Here is an 18,882-nt window from a genome sequence, read left to right as displayed (position 1 = left end):
GCTTGAATAAAGACTGGGAGTGGATGGGTTATTACACGAAATAAAACTATTTCCCCATATTTATTCCCCACCCACACTGTTCCTCACAACTTCTAGTCAACTGCTGCAAACGGACCATTTTGATTACCACTACAAAAAGTTTTTTTCTCTCCTGCTGTTAATAGCTCATCTTAACTGATCACTCTCGTTTGAGTGTGTATGGTAACACCCATTGTTTCATGTTCTCTGTGTATATATATATCTTTCTACTGTATTTTCCACTGCATGCATCCAATGAAGTGGGCTGTAGCCCATGAAAGCTTATGCTCAAATAAATTTGTTAGTCTCTAAGGTGCCACAAGTACTCCTGTTGTTTTTGCGGATACAGACTAACATGGCTGCTACTCTGAAACTTTTCAGTGACAGTTTCTCTATGTCTTAGATGTGCCCTAATGTAACCACTGTTTAGAGAAACTATTCCTGTTTGGGATGAAAATTTGCCCATCAGAGTCTTCTTCCACATGAGGTGTGTAAAAGATGATTCACAGTTCAAAGGTATTTCAAAAGAATTTGGAAATACAATACACCTTTACTTGTGCTATTTACTACGGTATTGCTTGTTGATCATGGATCCATCAAATTCAAAAGATGGACAGAAACAGTCCAGTTCAAAAGCAGACTGCCTTTTTTTCTTTAATATTTTTATAGAAAGCCAAAACAAAAGGTGACCATTACCAGCTATTTAATGGAATGTTTTGCTTGAATGAGAAAGCAAATTTCGTACACAGGAAACAACTGCTTCCCCTCTGTCCTTTTTGGGTACTTAAAAAAAATCCTTACATAAACAACAATGTAACAATTATAAAGACTGGCCACTCTCCCCTTTTAGTTTTTTTTTTTTTAATGTTTGTCTTATATAAGCTAAAATACACACCACCACAGCTTCTCTTTAGTTTGCTTTGAAACAGGGTATCTAATAATAGCAGTGTACAATAGCAGAGATAAGTTTTTAAACTTCATTACTGCTAATAAAGGAAACATTGTGTTTGGAATCTCTTATACAATGTATCACCAAATTCCTTAACAAACCTGCTAAAATAATAAAAATAACTTTTAATGACTACTTAAAGGGCAATTTATAACTCAGTTTATGCTGCAAAGAAATTGGATGCCTCTCCCCCCCCCAGTTGTCTAAATATCATGTTTCGTTTTTGATCTAATAAAAGCATTAGAAATAGTTGATCCTCTTGCTTTTAATCTTTACTGTCTTAGGTAGAGCGACCAGATAGCAAGTGTAAAAAATCGGGACAGGGGGTGGGGGTAATAGGTACCTATATATGAAAAAGCCCCCAAAATCAGGACTGTCCCTATAAAATCAGGACATCTTGATCTTAGATGACTTTTGCTTATAGGGATACCAAGATCCATGTGTATACCATATGTTTAGTATGGAGCTTGTCTGGTTGAAAGTAGTCCACTTAACCACCATATCAAAGGCAAAATAAAACCATTACAAAAACGCCTTGCAAGCCAAATGTGATCATGTTTCCTCTGTACTATAATATGTTTTAGTTTCCTTAGTTTCATAAAACCCCACACAACTACCTAATTTTTTATATAAATGTATTCTGACACTAACCTCCAGTTTATAGTAGGAATTAAGGTGATAAAGCAATGATGAGACTTGGGAGATCCTGTTTCTATTACTGTCCCTGCCTGTTGGGTGACTGTAGGCAAGTTATTTCACTTCTCTATGCCTTAATGTCCCTGTCTGTAAAATGGGGACAGTGATACTCCCCTCCTTTTGAAGTTCTTTGAGATCTATTGATGAAAAACTGAGATGTATTATACTATTATTCGGTAACATTCTAGGACTTGATCCTGCATTTCATTGTGTGCAGAGTACCATGGGCAAAACTGCTTTGCCAGGGCAGAGCTTTGTTGATTTCAATGGGCTCTGCACATGTGCAGGACTGAGGCCTAAGCCCCTACTCCTGAAGAAGGGATCTGCACACATGCACTTTCGACTTAGCCAGACACAGAATTCCTATGCCAGGGAAGGGTCCAAACTTGTGGATATTTTTTGCAGGTTAGGAGCTGGGAAAGATGTCACATGATGCAAGGAAAGTGTGAGCATGTTAGTTAACTATATTTGTGCATGGACAACACAATGCTGTGTTGTGGGGAAAGCTGCTGCGTGAGCACAACTTAGCCATGTTTGGCAGATAGGTGTCATGATGTGCCTTTAAAAAAAATGAACATTTACTTTATATAAACAAGTCTTAATACTCTCTAGGTTAAAATACAATTCTCTAACATGGCTATGGAAGCATGTTTCCCAGTCACACAAGCAGTAAAACCATGACACAGAGGCCCCTAATTGTGACAAAGAACTGTACACTAGCATGATGGTTTTTGTAGTCAGGGCTTTAGAAGGTGGCAAAGAGAAATTAAAGGCTCAGTTTGGGCTTTTAGAACAGCTTAGGTGAGAGAGTTCAAATTCAACTATATATTTATTACTAGTCAGTTCCTTCCTTCAGAAGCACAATTATCTCTGTGTTAGACAGAAACTTCCTATTTGTCTTTACCACCTGTTATCCTGACAGCTGTAAGACACCAACCCTTAACAATAAATTCCAGTGGATTTCCCCACCACAGATTCCAAGTATTTGCATAACTGATTGGGGGTGGAGTAGCTGCTTGTTGGTTTCTTCCTTTCAAACAGGTTGCATTCCTGTTTTGTCATGAGAAAGGATTTCCAGCTGGTTCTCAATGTGTGGTGGGAGGAATTCCAAAGGCATAAGGCCAGTTCTCAGTTACTCTGTTTCTGCATTTGAATCAGGAACAGAGAGGGGGGAAGCTGACAAATGGTAGCTTTAAGTTACGTTAGCCCTGCCTGGCCCCCAGTATAAGTTAGTAGTCCCTCCAACTGCTGTCTCATTTATGCTCTGCTTCTCCTGCCCCTTCTATGGGCTCTGGGAAATGGAGACTAGATTAATAGAATTTAAGGTCAGAAGGGAACACGAACACCAGATCATCTAGTCTGACCTCCTGTGCACAGGTGTCCACTTTCAAATGTGCTGGGGGATGCTTGACCCCCAGCTCTGCCTCAGGCCCTGCCTCCACTCCACCCTTCCCCCAAGGCCCCACCCTACCCTGATTCTACTCCAGCCCCCGCTGTGCCTCTTCCTGCCTTCTGCCTGGAGCACGCTGCACCCTCGTGCCCCCCCCCTTTCCCTCCAGGGCCTCCTACATGCCATGAAACAGCTGATTGCGATTGGCAGGAGACACAGGGAGGAAGAGGGAGGCACTGATCAGCAGGCCTTCTGATGGGTGGGAGGCACTGATGGGGGAAGTTGCTCCTGTGTATCACAGGCCACCAACACCACCGAGCACACTAAACCCAACAATCAAATTAGATCAAAGTATTACAGCTCTCAGGAGACCCAACTATTATGTGCCACAAGCAGAGAATAGGAGGGACTGGGACCATATCTACACTACAAAATTATGTCAACCTAATTTACACTGGCACACAGCCACCATAGTTATTCAATCGTTTGTGTGTGTGCACACGGCTCCTTGTGTCGGCAATGTGCATCCTCACTAGGAGGGCTTGTATCAATTGTATTGTCAATGTAGGGCACTGTGGGACAGCTCCTGAAAGCCAGTAATAGTCGACATTACCAACACAGTGTCTGCACTGACACTGCACCAATCTAATTACATTGACCATGATTCTATGCTGCTTGGGGAGGTGGTGTTACTAAATCAGCATAGAGAGGCACTTATGTTAACAGGAGCCAAATTTAAGTGAAGACACTTGCGAAGCCCTAGCTGTCCAAGGCAGTTTATTTTGTAGTGTGGACCAGGCCTGAGCTGCATTAATAACTGAGACTCCTGCAATAGCAGGAAATTGATTAAGTGAAATATACCCAGATAATTCTGGCAAACGCCTGCACCCACACTTTGCAGAAGAAGGATAACCCCCAGCCCCCACAAGGTCACTTCCAGTTGGACCTGGGGGAAAATTCCTTCCCAACTGTGCCACATATGGTGTTGAGTAAGACACTGAGCATGTGAGCAAGAACCAGCCAGCCAGGGACCTTAGAGGCAGAATCCTTGGTGCCACCTGACAGCACCAGCCTTCCCTATCCAATGTCCTATCTCCAGCCATGGATATCCCTGATGTTTCAGAGGAAGAAGTTTAAAAAAACCATCCCCCCTTCCCCCCAAAAAACCTCAACCCATCCCATAATACATTTTTTCATGGCGGTGAATTCCTTCCTGACCCTGGCAGGTGACCAGCTGAAACTTTGAAGCATGAGAATTTAGGAATGGGGTGGGTCCTGAGATAGACAAGCAGGAGCTGTCTGGGAAGCCGGGTTAGCTGGGTGGAGGGTGTGTTTGTGACCACCCTTGCCTCCCAAACTGCCCTTTCTGCATGCTGCTGCATTGCCTCCAGCTGCTCTTTCCTTGCTCAGTCTCCCTGTTGGAAGGCAGAAAGGGTGCCTGCAATGCACATTACAGGGTGGCCCCTGGGAAGAGTATCTTCAGGCCATCACTGGATGTGTGGGAGATGAATGTATTATTATGTATGTATTACTGATTGCCGAGCGTACTGATAGCCCCCCCCAAAATAATCTCAATTTACTTCCCCTTACTTTTCTGTCACAGAATAGTTATGTTCTCAAACAATACTGTAGCATAACAACTGCTCCTTCCAACGCACTGAAAATTCCAGGGGAATTGGCTTGAAAATTGTATCATAATGGCTTTCTTTTCAAAGTAACCGCTAGTGCTCTCCTTTTAAAATTGTACTTTAGTGACATGTCCTTCTGGATTAATGTTCACTGTGATCATGGCTATTTAGTGAGTTCCTTTTAAAATTAGCTCACTGAAATTCCAGTAAATCAGCATTTAAATATAGCTTCCACCTATGGGCGGGGGGGAGAAGGAGAAAGTCAACCCCTCTCTTTCAGTGTCTATTATTTATAACAGATGCCTATTGTAAAATTTGTATGACTTTCCAGCATTGACTTCCAATTAAAGATAATGGCTTTGAAAGCTCTCTGAACCTATATTGTTATGTAGATGAAAGAAAGCCTTTACAATTAATCTATGTACTCTCAGTAATAAAGGACAGTTATCCAGTCCCCATTTTACAGAACAAAATCAGTGATGAATACCACAAAAATGTCAGGCTTCTCCTGCTCAGACCCAGAATCTAGTGAAACAGAACAACCAGTCAGGAATCAATGGAGTTAAATTAGTGAAGCAGACTAGTGAATCTAAGAACCAGTGTGTGATGCAGGCAGACCAGTTGCCAGCTCATGCCAAGGCCCTAAGCCCCACTGAACACAGACAAATGCATAACTGGAAACCAGTCTGGCTTGCAAGTGTGTTAGTATTATTAAAATAAATATTAGAGTTATAAAAATGCGTTTAGTATTTAGACTTTATGGAATGCTTGTAGGATGCTGCATGTATTAATCCTACTTGTAATATCTCTATCCCATGTATAAGGTTAAATGTTTAAATGTTTGATCTGTAACTATACAGTCTTATAAAACATTTTTAAATTCTCCACAGTCGGGGGAGAAGCATTACCACGTATAAAATGCTAGTTTACCACAAGAGCTATTATCTCCTCCCCAGCAAAATAAAGTCTACAGGCATCAGCCAAGTCATTGTGGACAAAAAACTTGTCTGCTCCTCCCACACTACTGAAGAGGGTAGGTGCACAAGCCCATGGCCCATCACAGCTCCAATGCTGGGAGAAGGGAATAAAAATATCCCTGTGCTGCTTGAAATCTGAGGGGGCAATGATTTCTAAGCATAAGCAAGGAGTCCTCATCTGTTTAGATTGGGTTAGCCGTAAAGGACATATAAAGTTTGCTTATTATAGAAGTTTTCATTACGTTTTGGCATTTAAGACTGTTACTCATTGTGTGTGTCTGTTACCTGCTTTAAAATTGTAAATAACTCTCATTTCCTTCTTCTAGTTAATAAACTTTTAGTTAGTTAATTACAGGATTGGCTACAAATGTTGTCTTTGGTGAGAGATCTAGGGTAAAATTGACCTTGGGTAAGTGACTTTGGGTGTGAGAGCAACTTGAATATTGTTGTAATTTTTGGGATAAGGGGCTATTTATCACAGAGGCAGGCTTATCTGAAGTGGTAAGCTAGACCGGAGTGCCCAAGAGGACTCTGTGACTCCATGTTAAGGTTGTTACAGGTGTTTTAGGAGTTCACACTTGTTACTTTGTTGCTGAAATCTAATTTGGAGTAATGCCTTATTTCTGGACAGTCTGCCCTGAGGTTGGCACTCAAGGTTGTGAGCCTCTCCAGACAGCATGACACAGGGTTCTAATGTAGAAGTCACTGTATAGAATAGAAGTATAAGCAATTTATTGTGAATTAAACTAAAAATGAAATAAAGTACCATAAACAACAAGCACTGTGCTAGCATTAAGGGGTTTGGCCTATAATGCATCTTTGAAATTGATTCCTACGATACAATCATGCAATAAATTGCTCCTTACTCACTAAGCACCTGAGTTAGTCACTTGGGCTTTTATAGAGTGTTTTGTTGTAGTTGGGATGATGCTGAGGATGGCTTTCTCTAGACACCCTGGAGTTGTGGGGTAAATTTTGCCTTTATTTACACTCTGTACATTGACCTCAGCATGGTATCACAGGATGTGGCGTAGCACAAAATCTGGCCAACGTGTTTTAATTTGCCTGTTACACACTCCAAAATGTAAATGAAAGAAAAACAAAACAAAGGTACATTAATCTCAGGTTTGTGAAATCTTGGAGCCTGATTCTGTGCTGCCTTGCACCTTGTGTAGTCAGGTATGGCAGAGTTGTACATCCAATTTGCACAGGTGTAAGTGACTACACAAGATACAAGGTAGTGGAAAATCAGCAACTCTTTTGTTTCCTCAGCTTAATTAATGCAGTATTATATTGTTATTTGCTTGTTTTATTTTTGAAAAACCTGCAGGATCCTAATATCAAAGAACCAATGTGCTGTTGGGTATAGGAGAGGCAGTTTGAGTGTTGCTTGGAACTGGGGCCTATCCACACGGAAAAATACAGACAAGGATAATGTGTACCACCTATACATGTATCTGTGCATGTATGAGAGAGAGAGAACGAGAGACAGACAGAGACGGTCAACCTTTAGAAAGCAAATATATACTCATTGGTATTACTCAAGGTCCCAGAGGAAAGTCATTAATATCTTAACTCTTGGTCCCGTTAGCCACCTTGTTATATACTTGTTCATTAGAGTTTGGAAAAAGCAGTTATGCAAATAGAAACACTAAATATGTCAGCATGCTAGTGTTACACCAAGCAGGGTGGCCCAAACTTGGGGACATTGTGAGTTTGCTTAGCTTTGTACCAAAAAGTGTGAGTGGGGGGCAGGGTAATAGTAACCATAAGATTTTACCTGTAATAAATGTACCATTTAAGTAGTGAGGGGTTTGTCAGTGATTTCAGCTTTTGTTCATGTGTCTTTGGAAGTCAAATTGTTCCTCTGAAGGGGTCATGTAGTCATAGAGTCACTTGACTGGCATCCACAGACTGTATTTCAGGACTCGGTGGGTCACATTTTGAGCATGCTTGTTCTAAATAATGAGAAGGGAGTAAATTCCTGTATTTAGCTGGCTACTAGGGCCTCAATCCTGCAAGCACTTATGCAAGTCCTTAACTTGTGCACCTCATTAGTACCACTGAAGTCAATGGAACTACTCATATGTGTAAAATTAAGCATGTGTGTGTTTGCTGGATTGGGGGTTAAATGTCCTAGAAGTATACATGTCATATACCAACTTCCCCACTTGTCTCTTTGTGTTCTAACCAAACAACGTGGATGGGCAGCTGAGGAAAAATAAAACTAATAGAACTCATTTTATATTAATCATAATCATATCAGTTATGGCTCTATTTTTCAAAGCATCAAAGTTAGATCTCTTCTTATACATTAAATTTTCCTTACTTAAACACTTCTCACTTCCCCCTGTTTTCCAGTAACTAATACTGTGCAATGCATGGAGTATTTTTATTTCCATGCCTTATGGTACTTGGTTTGACCCTTATTGACCTATGCAGTGATGTAGCCATGTTAGTCCCAGATATTAGAGAGACAAGGTGGGTGAGGTAATATCTTTTATTGGACCAAATGCTGTTGGTGAGAGAGACAAGCTTTCAAGCTTAGTCAGAGTTCTTCTTTTAAGTCTCCCAGGCCTGAAAAAGAGCACCGTGTAAGCTCAAAAGCTTGTCTGTCTCAGCAACAGAAGTTGGTCCTACAAAATATATTATCTCACTCACCTTGTTTCCCTTATTGACATGTACTTATCCCAAATGGTGAAGGTTTTTGAAAGGCTAGGTTGGTTGTATCTTCCTTTTTAAGTTTGCAGATTTGGTTTAATAACCGTACTAAAACTGCACAGTTTTCAGGAAAGGACATAATATTTACAGTAATAATTGTAAAAGAGGAGGACATAAAAGAAATCTCTTTTCCCTCTGCTCCAGCACTGAGCAGTGGCCTGCTAAACCCAGGGTTGTGAGTTCAATCCTTGAGGGGGCCACTTAGGGATCTGGGGCAAAATCAGTACTTGGTCCTGCTAGTGAAGGCAGGGGGCTCGACTCAATGACCTTTCAGGGTCCCTTCCAGTTCTATGAGATAGGTATATTTCCGTATATTAACAACAATGGTGGGACCTTGGTATGTATGGCGAGCTCAGTCTGTGCATTAATAATCAAACAGTTACATTGTTGAATATTCCATGCTGTAGCTATGTTCTTATAAACACATTATTTTGTTTGAATTCCTTTTATTTACTGCCTTTTTAACACAGGTGTATTTCACTAACTTGACAGCATGAGCCTGCTTGATTGCAAACATTAACCTTACTACTTCACTTTATCATTTAAACAAAAATAAATCAATATGGATGCCAACTCCTTTCTTTTCTAATGTCAGGGGGATGATGCTCATGTCTGGGCCTTGCTCTGGTACTCCCAAGTCCTGTACCCTCCCTCCATGTGGATCCTGACCCCTGGGATGGAGGTGGGGGAATAGTACTGTGGAGGCCATTGACACCATCCTTCTGTTCCCTTGTGGAAAGGTTGAGATATGTCTCTGGAAGATGTAGGGTGGGTGTACGATCTAGCCTGATTTCACTAATCATATAAAAAGTCATAGTGCAGCTTGGTTGAAACTTGCTACAGCAAGATACTCCGTGGTCTGCTGTGGATTAGAATAAAATTAAATTAAATAAACAAAAAAAGATAGATCTAACTAGGTATAATCTTAGATTTAACCAAAATAAAGCAGAAAACTGAAATGTAATGGTTCATGATGCCCCATTAATTCTCAGAAACTTGACACTCCATTCTTTTTCTGAATCAGGGTGTCTCTGAAGTTAAAGTGTTACAGCTAGTAATATCTTCAGGACACTTAGTGTGGCATGCTACTAATTGAAATAAGTATTATTTTTCCAAACTAAAATGCTACTGAAAGAATATTTTCTGATAGTGTCATTATGAATTATTAAGAATAGCCAAAGTTTGTTTTCAAAAGAATACTGATAATGAGGCAAATTGGCAGTCAGGAGACTTGGTCCTATTCCAGGCCCTGCTACAGATTTCCTTTGCAGTATCAGGGGAGCCTCTTGACTTCATGATACCTCAGTTTTCTCAGCTGTAAAATGGAGATAGGGCAATATTCTTAACTTCCAGATGTATAATAAGAGGTGTTTCATTTTTGTTTGGAAGTACTTTGTGATAGGATGAAAGGTACTATCAGTAGAAAGAATTATTACTGTAAAAGAATTGCCACACTTTTGTTTTGTTAATGTGAAGGATAGATCCACAGCAAATAGAAGAGAGACGCCTTTACTGCAAAGAGCAAACATGAATTACACTGACAAATATGGCCCTGCATATCACTTGTACTGTCAGACTGTATAAATTAGACCCTGACCTGGCAGGTGAAACTTCTCTCTTTTTGAAGTCAGTAGGAGATGGGACATTTCTTACTCAAGTAAAATTCCCATTAACAGAAATAGGGATTTTGCCTGATTTAAGTAAGTAAGAGCAGGTCCAATTTCTCCATAGCCTGTAAATTCCAGAGAACACTGATAATGACAGCTGAGCGGGGTCACAATTTTAACTGTGACAAAAGATGCTGGTGAATCCAGTTTTTATATTTTCTGAAGTCATAAGTGACTTAAGTGGTAAAAAGAATTGACTACTTCCATATTTATATTTGAACTTCAAAAGTTTCCAAAGTGTTGTCATCTTCTCCAGGGGAGGCTCTAGCTTTTTTGCCGCCCCAAGCACGGCAGTCAGGCAGCCTTTGGCAGTGTGCCTGCGGGAGGTCCCCAGTCCCGCAGATTCGGCGGCTCGCCTGAGGGAGGTCCGCTAGTCCCGCAGCTTTGGCGTACCCACCGCTGAATTGCCACTGAATCCACGGGACTGGCGGACCTCCCGCAGGCATGCTGCCGAAGGCTGCCTGACTGCTGCCCTCGCAGGGACCAGCAGGGCACCCCCTGCAGCTTGCCGCCCCAGGCACACGCTTGGAGAGCTGTTGCCTGGAGCCACCTCTGATCTTCTCAAACAGAAGCACACATTTATAAAATAAACACATGCCGTTGTAAATGTGAAAACTCTAGGAATATTCCAGAACTGATCATTAGAACATGAAGAACAATAATTGCTCCTGCAAGTGCCAGTCTGGAGTTACTGTCTGAGCAAATCTTCCTCTGAAAGTGATCATTACTTCAGTACTCCATACTATATAGGAATTTGGAAAGATGTTTGTAGCTTGTCTGTTTTTATCAGTGAATATCATTATCAGTATAGTTTCCAAAACTCTGAAGGCCAGATCCTGATCCCATGGAAATCAATAGGAATTTTGCCATTACCTTCACTGGGTCTAGAATTTGCTACTAAAACTACAGAAATATGGAAAAACTGTAAGAAAATTAAATAATAATAAGTAACATCTTAAATCCTGTCAATAACTGTAGCATTTGAAATCTCTTCACTGCATACTTGTTTTCTTTTTTTGTTAGAACTTCACTTCAGTAATTAATTGTCTGGATTTTTACATCTCCAGCTGTTCTGGAAAACAGTGAATCACTTGAAATCAGTGAAGCCAACACAACTATTCCTATTGTTTACACTGCTCCATGAAACCCTTTTGCCAAACTGATTAGATTTACAGTTCACTCACTAAGCTTGTCTGCTCATGGCAGCATAATGCAATGAATCTTATCACAGAATGAAACTGGAACTTCAGGGGAACAGTGCCCTCATAGATGGAGTTTTCATGTGTCCATACTTTCTTAGAGTTCCCAGTGACCTTTCCCTTTTGCTGGTTGTAAATGTTTAGAGGTTATATAAGAATTAATGCACTTCAACATTCCTCCTTGGCTAGCAAACTGTTGTAACATTTTAAAAATTCCTTGGAATAAATAAGAACAGGAAAGTGACAGCGGATTATTTTAGGGTGTAAAATAGGTATATGAAGTGAAAAGGCAAAAGAAGCCAATGTTTCTGTACAATAAAAGTTTAGTTCCTGAAGCCTCCGGAGCTAAATTTATATCCTGAGCCTAGAAGACTTATTTCTGTGCTTAATTTTATGCACTGTGAGCAGTCCCACTGAAATCAATGGAACAACTCACAGCACGAGTAAGTCTTAGCAGGTTCAGAGCCATAAATAGAAGTCTAGGTTTAATTACAGTAGATTTTCATATCTTCCCAAAAAGGAACATTATTAACACAACATGAAGTTATTTTAATGTGTCATGTAATAAAAATGAAATCAAGTGTACATCATCTTTAGGAATAACACTATGTTAGTGTTTTCATAAATGTTGTATAGACTTATATTACGTATATTAATATTTTCAAAGTAGAGAGTCCACTGAGAGACAACTATACACATTTATCAAGAGAACCCCTAACCCCACGTTTATCTACAGGAATGTATTGCATGGTTGGAGTTATGTGAACGTCCACAATTTCAGAAGCACTAAATCCAGTCACTTCTTTGTTTGTGATATCTGACTTTGTTTGTGATATCTTGGTTTTGAAAGCATCAGGTCAAAGAATATGCCTCTATCTAAGAGCTTGCCTTCACTGAGTTGTAGCATGTACCTTCAGCTGAGTTTATCTAATGATGTAATATTAAACCAATTTAGTTAAATCAGTGCAAAAAGTTGTATACACACCCTTATTTTGATTTACATTGGGTTTATTACAGTTGATTAGGAACAGGTTTAAGCCAAGCCATTCTTGAAACAAAATAAGACTCTCCACACAGGGTTTTGCACCACTATAACTAAATCAAAGTGAGTTTATGTGTACACAGCCCCTACATTGTGGAATATGCTGCTATATAAATGTATTTTTTATAAAAAATATAAATAAAACAAATGCGTTTATTAAGAGGTAAATATTACACATGCTAATGGCTATATGCTAGTTAATTCTTAAATATACACAGTGAGGCTTGGTTATGAACAGCTGACATAGCTGGTGCAGGGAGGTAATTTACACCTGATCAATGCCCATTGGTGAGGATTCACCCAGGTGAAGTTAGTGTTTCTGCTGCTGCCCTCTCTTGGGTGGCAGGGCTGCTTTAATTTCTGTTGGGGTTCCACTGGCATGAGTCACTGGGAGAGAATGCTGAATCATCCTATTCCTCAGCTATGCAGTTCTCTGGCCAGAGCTGCATATCTTCTGGGCAACAGTGGACCTTGATGGCCTTGCTAGTGTAAAGGAGTTTGTGGCCTCTTTGCAGACATTCCACCACTGGGGACCTCTACCGGGTGGGATGCCTTCTAGTGTGAAAACTGTGTAAACTAGCTTAGACCCTGAAGTGAATCTAAGTGATTACCTGTATGTTCAAAATATCGCCAGGTTAAAAAAATGTAGTTTTTAATGCAGGTTTGAATCACTAAAAGACGAATTTGATGATACACCATGAAAACTTGTAATCATTGTTAAACAATGTAATGTTTCCTGATTTTGCAGTGTACATTCCTTTTATATTCAAGGGTTCCATTTATGGTGGTTGTTTTGCTGTAGGAAAAATACCTTGTTGCATAGCAATACTATCTGATCCTGGAACATCCACAGAAAAACTTTTTCAGGTTTATGCAGCATGCAATTAACAATTGTTGTCCTCCACACTCCCAATGTTCTATATCTGTTTTTCTTGGTTATTTTGAGTTACATGAGTGAAATTTTCAAAGGGACCTCAATTCAGCCTGTATAACAGCACCCAGGTACCTCATTTCCACATGTAATATTTTGTATATACAGCACTGCTATTTACACTTACGAAGTGGTTAGATGTCCTACTATCTGATTTCTGTGAATAAACAATGGGCTGAATCCTGAAGGCCTTACTTAGGGCCTTAGTGTTTTTTGCAGTCTTTGTTCAGCTAAAACTCTTAGCTGATTTTTGTGGGAATTTTGCCTCTGTTAGGGAGGTTGAGTACAATCAGTGAAAGGATTTCAAGCTTTGGCTGCCTAGTTTAAACTGCAGATCCTATCTGCAATGTAGGGCTATCCATAGGGTTGCCAACTTTCTAATAGCACAAAAACAAACACCTTAACCCCATCTCCTGCCCCGCCCCTTCTCCGAGGCCTCACCCCCACTCACTCCATTCCCTCTCCTTCCATGGCTTGCTCTCCCGCACCCTCACTCACTTTGCAGGGTGTTGAGCTGTGGTAGGGGGTGAGGGCTCTGGCTAGGAATGCAGGCTCCAGGGTGGGGCAGGAGATGAGAGGTTCAGGATGTGGGGGGGGGGCTCCAGGCTGGGGTTGGGGATTGGGATGTAGGAGGGAATGAGGGCTCCAACTAGGGGTGTGGGCTCTGGGGTGGGGTGGGGGATGAGGGGTTCGGAGTGCAGAAGGGGGTTCCAGGCTGGATTCGGGGGGTTTGGAGTGTGGGGGGCCTCAATGGGCTAGCACTGGCTCTGAGTCCTGACTTGCAGTCTGCTGACCCAAATGCTGGAGCGCTGCCCCAATGCTGTGGTGTGCTCCATCTGCCTGCAAGGAGAGGCTCAGTCTGGGCAGGGATCCCTGTGCATGGCCTGAGGGGAGTCTGGCACCAGCCTCCAGCACAGGAAGGCTCGGGCTGCTAAATCTCCATCTGGGGGGGCACAAACGCTTTGCCCCTCATCTCCCGGCCCATGCCTGGTGCTGCGCATGGGCGGTGTCACTGCGGCCTGCGGTGCTGGGTCTCTGTGGGATCCTCGCTGCCAGGATGGACTGGCTGCATGGGACACTGTGCAGCACTGGCCGCCTCCCTCTGAGTTCCTCTTAACCGTGCCGCCTGCCCTTTATTCTTCGGAGCTGGAAGAAGCAGCCTGGCTGTGGGTAGAAGCCAGAGGTGGCGGTTTGGCTGGGGGAGTGAGTGTTTGGGCGGGGGCCCAAGCTGCCTACAAGCCAGACCTGCTGCCCACTTCCGGGGAACCCAGCACAGGCAGGGAGCCTGCCTTACCCTGCACCGCCACCGACTGGACTTTTAATGGACGGGTCGACGGTGCTGACTGGAGCTGCCAGTGTCCCTTTTTGAGCAGGCATTTGGGTCAAACACCGGACACCTGGTCACCGTAATCTATCCAATGACGTTATTCAGAAGCAATGTACCTTATAAATAGGCATCTGAAGGAGGTGAAAATGACAACTGTGTAGCATCTGGTGTCTACTTGGCTGATTTACTCTCCAGAAAATCATAATGTCCATTTGAAAGGTCATTTGTTTTCTTCTTATTCTGTCTGAAATACTGCAACTGTTAGTAGCTTGGAGACTTCTAAGATTAAATACTAATTTTTCAGACCAGCCCTTGAAGATCTCAGCTGCCTCTCCTGATCTTGTGTACACTGCAGGGGCAGCTCTATGTATTTTGCTGCCCCAAGCACGGCAGTCAGGCAGCTTTCAGAGGCATGCCTGTGGGAGGTCCACTGGTAACGTGGATTTGGCAGCATGCCTACGGGAGGTCCGCTGGTCCCGCGCTTTTACTGTACCCACCGCCAAATTGACACCGAAACTATGGGTCCGGTGGACCTCCCGCAGGCATGGCACCAGAGGCAGCCTGACTGCCGCCCTCATGGTGACTGGCAAGCCACCCCCTTTGGCTTGCCGCCCCAGGCACATGCTGGTGCCCTGGTGCTGGTGCCTGGAGCCACCCCTAGTACACTGGGCTGGGAAATGAGTCTGAAAGCCCAGCTTAAACTTGTTTTAAACACAGTGCCAGCTGAATCAATTACTAGTGTGGTTTCGCTGGTGCATGCCTGAAGCATTGAAGTTCTAACATATAATTAGAGTGAATAGCAAGATTAAATTCAGAAAAAAATGCCAAAGTTCAGATCATTATCCCAAACTAATCAGATTTATCAGAATCTTCTATTGGTCCCACCAGACCCTGTGACCTTCCATGCAAGCTTTCCTCTGTCAGTGGGCGCCAGCCTGCAGCTATCTGTTGTGTTGTGTTCTTGGGTGGAGCCCCCGTAGTATGCTCTCTTCCTGTGTCCAGTTTAGTTCTTCAGGGGATACCAGGAGCAGTCTGCTTCATCCCTCCTCAGGGAGCAACCAGGCATCCTGTTCTCCCACTCTGGTGCACAAAGACTCAGTGGGCCTTCCCTCTGCCAATTCCTGGAGCTTATGTTCTAAGGTACATTGTGGTACTGGGAAACCCAGATAGCTCGAGATCCCTCCCTCCATTTCCATGATAACTGTGAATCTCCTGAGAATGTAGAAAGTACTTCATGAGGGCTCTAATGCAATTGGTGTTTTACAGAATAATGTACAGGGGAGCATTGTTTTGTTTTTAATATTGGAATGGAATGGGGCAAAAGAGACACAGCCATTATTCTCACACAACAATGGGTAAATGTCAGACAGGTGCATAGTAAATGCACAAATCCCATATGTGGTTGTTAGGTTAGTTGTGCCTACTTCCCCCATATTCTTTGATGATTAACGCTGAGGTGCTTGCTGCCAAAGCAAGGAAGAGGAGGAAATACAAAATAATCTGTGTAAGTGAAAGCCCAAGAGTTTTTTAAAAAGCCACCTAATTAAACTCCCCAAAAATACCTAGACCAAGTCTCCATTGTTTTTAATAAATAAATAAATGAAACTAGAGCTATAGTGACAGAAAGTATGGAGGATATATATATATGTATATACACACACACACACAGAACAATTTGATAGCTAATGTCCACTACATTAAAAGGTATCAAAGTAATATCTGTTGCCACAAGGCATACTAAAGGCAAAGTGAATTGAAGCTGATAAAACTATGTTTCAAAAAAAGAACCTAAATATTTATTGAACATCTTGAAGCTCAACATGTTCCCATTCTGAAAGAACCTGAACACCTAAGGCCAAATTCAGCCCTAGTGTAATTAGCTATATGGTCACTGAAGGCAGTAGAGTTGCAGTACTTTATAGCAGGGCTGAATTTAAACTTTAGGCTATACAGTAGTTACAAATTAAAAAAGATGAGGTCTTCCAAGTTCTCCTCTGACAGAGCACTTAGCATTCCTGCAACCAATAGCAACAAAGGTGTTTTGATTTCTTAGAGAAAGTAAACTTTGTCCAGAGCAAAAAGTTCAAGGCTTCATTTACCAATATGAGTATGTGCTGATTCGCTCCCTTAGCTGTTCCACCTCAGAAGAACTGCATCCCATCCTTCAGTGGAAGGAAGAGAACAAGGATAGTGTACGTTTTATTGTTTCAGCTTAAGTACTGAAATGTCATCTTTAGAAAGGTCATGAAATGCAATCATCATTAAGTCTTTACATTTTACATCAATCCTTTATGAGGAAATGGGAAGAAATAGAGTTGTGCTCTTTGTTGTGGGGCTTTGTTTGTTTGTTTGTTTTTTAAATGAAAAAGGCCTAAAGGTATTCTTTTAAATATTTTTTTTGCTTGTTTTTTATATGCATGATTCCACTACTACTTGATGATCTGTAGGCCCTGCCTCTGAACAACCTACAACAGGGGTGGACAACTCCAGCACTGAGCTCCTGCTGCTGGCCATGGATTTCTGTTGAGTCCCACACACAGCAGAATCTACTCTAATGTATATACTCAGATTACATGGCCACTAATTTTATTCATGATGAACACCTCAAGCCACTTTATAGCTCCTCATAAGATTAACTCAAGTAATGGTCTCTTTAGGATCTATCTAAGTATCTGTTAATAATGAAATGATACCTGAAGAACCAGAACATAGTGGCCTTGGGCGATTGGATTGTGCACTCAGGCATAAACAAATATTGGAATCACTGAAATCAATGGGAGTTTTTCCATTGACTTCAGTAGAGCCAAGATTTCACCCACCGTGTGCAAATGTGGTGTACAGCTATCACAGGTCAGCAATGAACTCTGTTGTAAGGTGGGAATCTCATAGGTTTTTTAGAATCTTTGTTTCTCTACATGAGATTTTTTCTCCTATTTGTTTTTTGACTTTTAGGGCTCGGGAAGTGTAGTGAGGTCTCTCACAATTATATTATAAATATCTCAGAATCCTATTTTTGCCTCCTTTAAAGGTATCCAATACCCTCCAGGAGGCTAGAGTTTAATACATTATAACCCCTTTAATACCTTGCATGTTCCCATTTGTCGCCACCATTTCTCTAACTCATCAGAAAAGATAACTGCCCCAGGAGTATTTACTAATAAGGGTATGTCTACACTGCCCACCATTACAGCGCAGCCACGGCGATAAAGCACTGTTTATACTATCGTGTTTCAGCACTAGAACTTTTGTCGCTCAGGGGTTGTTTTTTCACACCTCTGAACGACTAAAGTGTTAGCACTGAAAGTGGCAGTGTAGACACAGCTGAAGATGTTTGCTCTCCAAACAGTTCAAACTGATCATTCTAAAACTGCGTGAAGAAACGTGCCTCAGAACTTGGGTGGAAAAATGATCTCTTCTTGTCAAAGATAAAAGTAGATAGTTATTCTGGAAAACAAGGGAAAGGAGCTGATACAGAACATTGAAAGCAATGTGAATCTAGAATCTGTGAACTAGAATTCTCAACATAAATTTTTCCTTCATCCAGGATATCTTTTAAAACGATGACTGAAAACATCATACAGCAGTAGAAGATTTCAGATGAGAAATATTGTAACTCAGTTCTGAATCGTTATCTACAAAGGTGGAGTATGTTTTTCCTTTGTAAAGGAATACTAATCTGATAGAGTGCTACATGCTGTTGTTTTTTATACGTTTAAAAGAAAAGGGAAAATAAATGTTAAAGATTTGCACATCTATTAATCTGGTACTGCCAGTTAGTTTATTTTTAAAAAGAAGGAAAAGCCCAGTAGTAAATAGAAAAGTTAAGTTTGAGAAATTAATTTCTAAACAAATAAAGAGAATGGGCTAGATAATTAGACAGCAGCAGCCTTCATTTAATGATTAATTATGTAAATATATCCACAAAGTTAGGGAGGCCTGAGATGGCCAGTGGAGAATTCTTCATGTGTAGGGGAACTCAGCTGGTGTATAGCTGGCAGAGATGGCTCAATTGCCTCCTGTGTCAACCACCCTTGGCCCCTACCTGCCATAGGGGGGTCAAGGTTTCTTTCCCCACTCTGAACTTTAGGGTACAGATGTGGGGACCTGCATGGATACTTCTAAGCCTAATTACTAGCTTAGCTCTGGTATACTGCCACCACCCAGAATTCCAGTGTCTGGGGCACTCTCTGTTCCCCTAAAACTTTGTCCCCTCCCTGGGTTGCCTTGAGGGACTTCACCAATTCCCTGGTGAACACAGATCCAAACCCCTTGGATCTTAAAACAAGGAGAAATTTACCATCCCCCTCCTTTCCCCCCACCAATCCCTGGTGAATCCA

This window comes from Gopherus flavomarginatus, chromosome 10 (assembly GCF_025201925.1).
Source record: "Gopherus flavomarginatus isolate rGopFla2 chromosome 10, rGopFla2.mat.asm, whole genome shotgun sequence".
In the NCBI taxonomy this organism is placed as follows: Eukaryota; Metazoa; Chordata; order Testudines; family Testudinidae; genus Gopherus; species Gopherus flavomarginatus.
The sequence above is the reverse complement of the archived record's forward strand: the minus strand, read 5'-3'. Positions refer to the sequence as shown.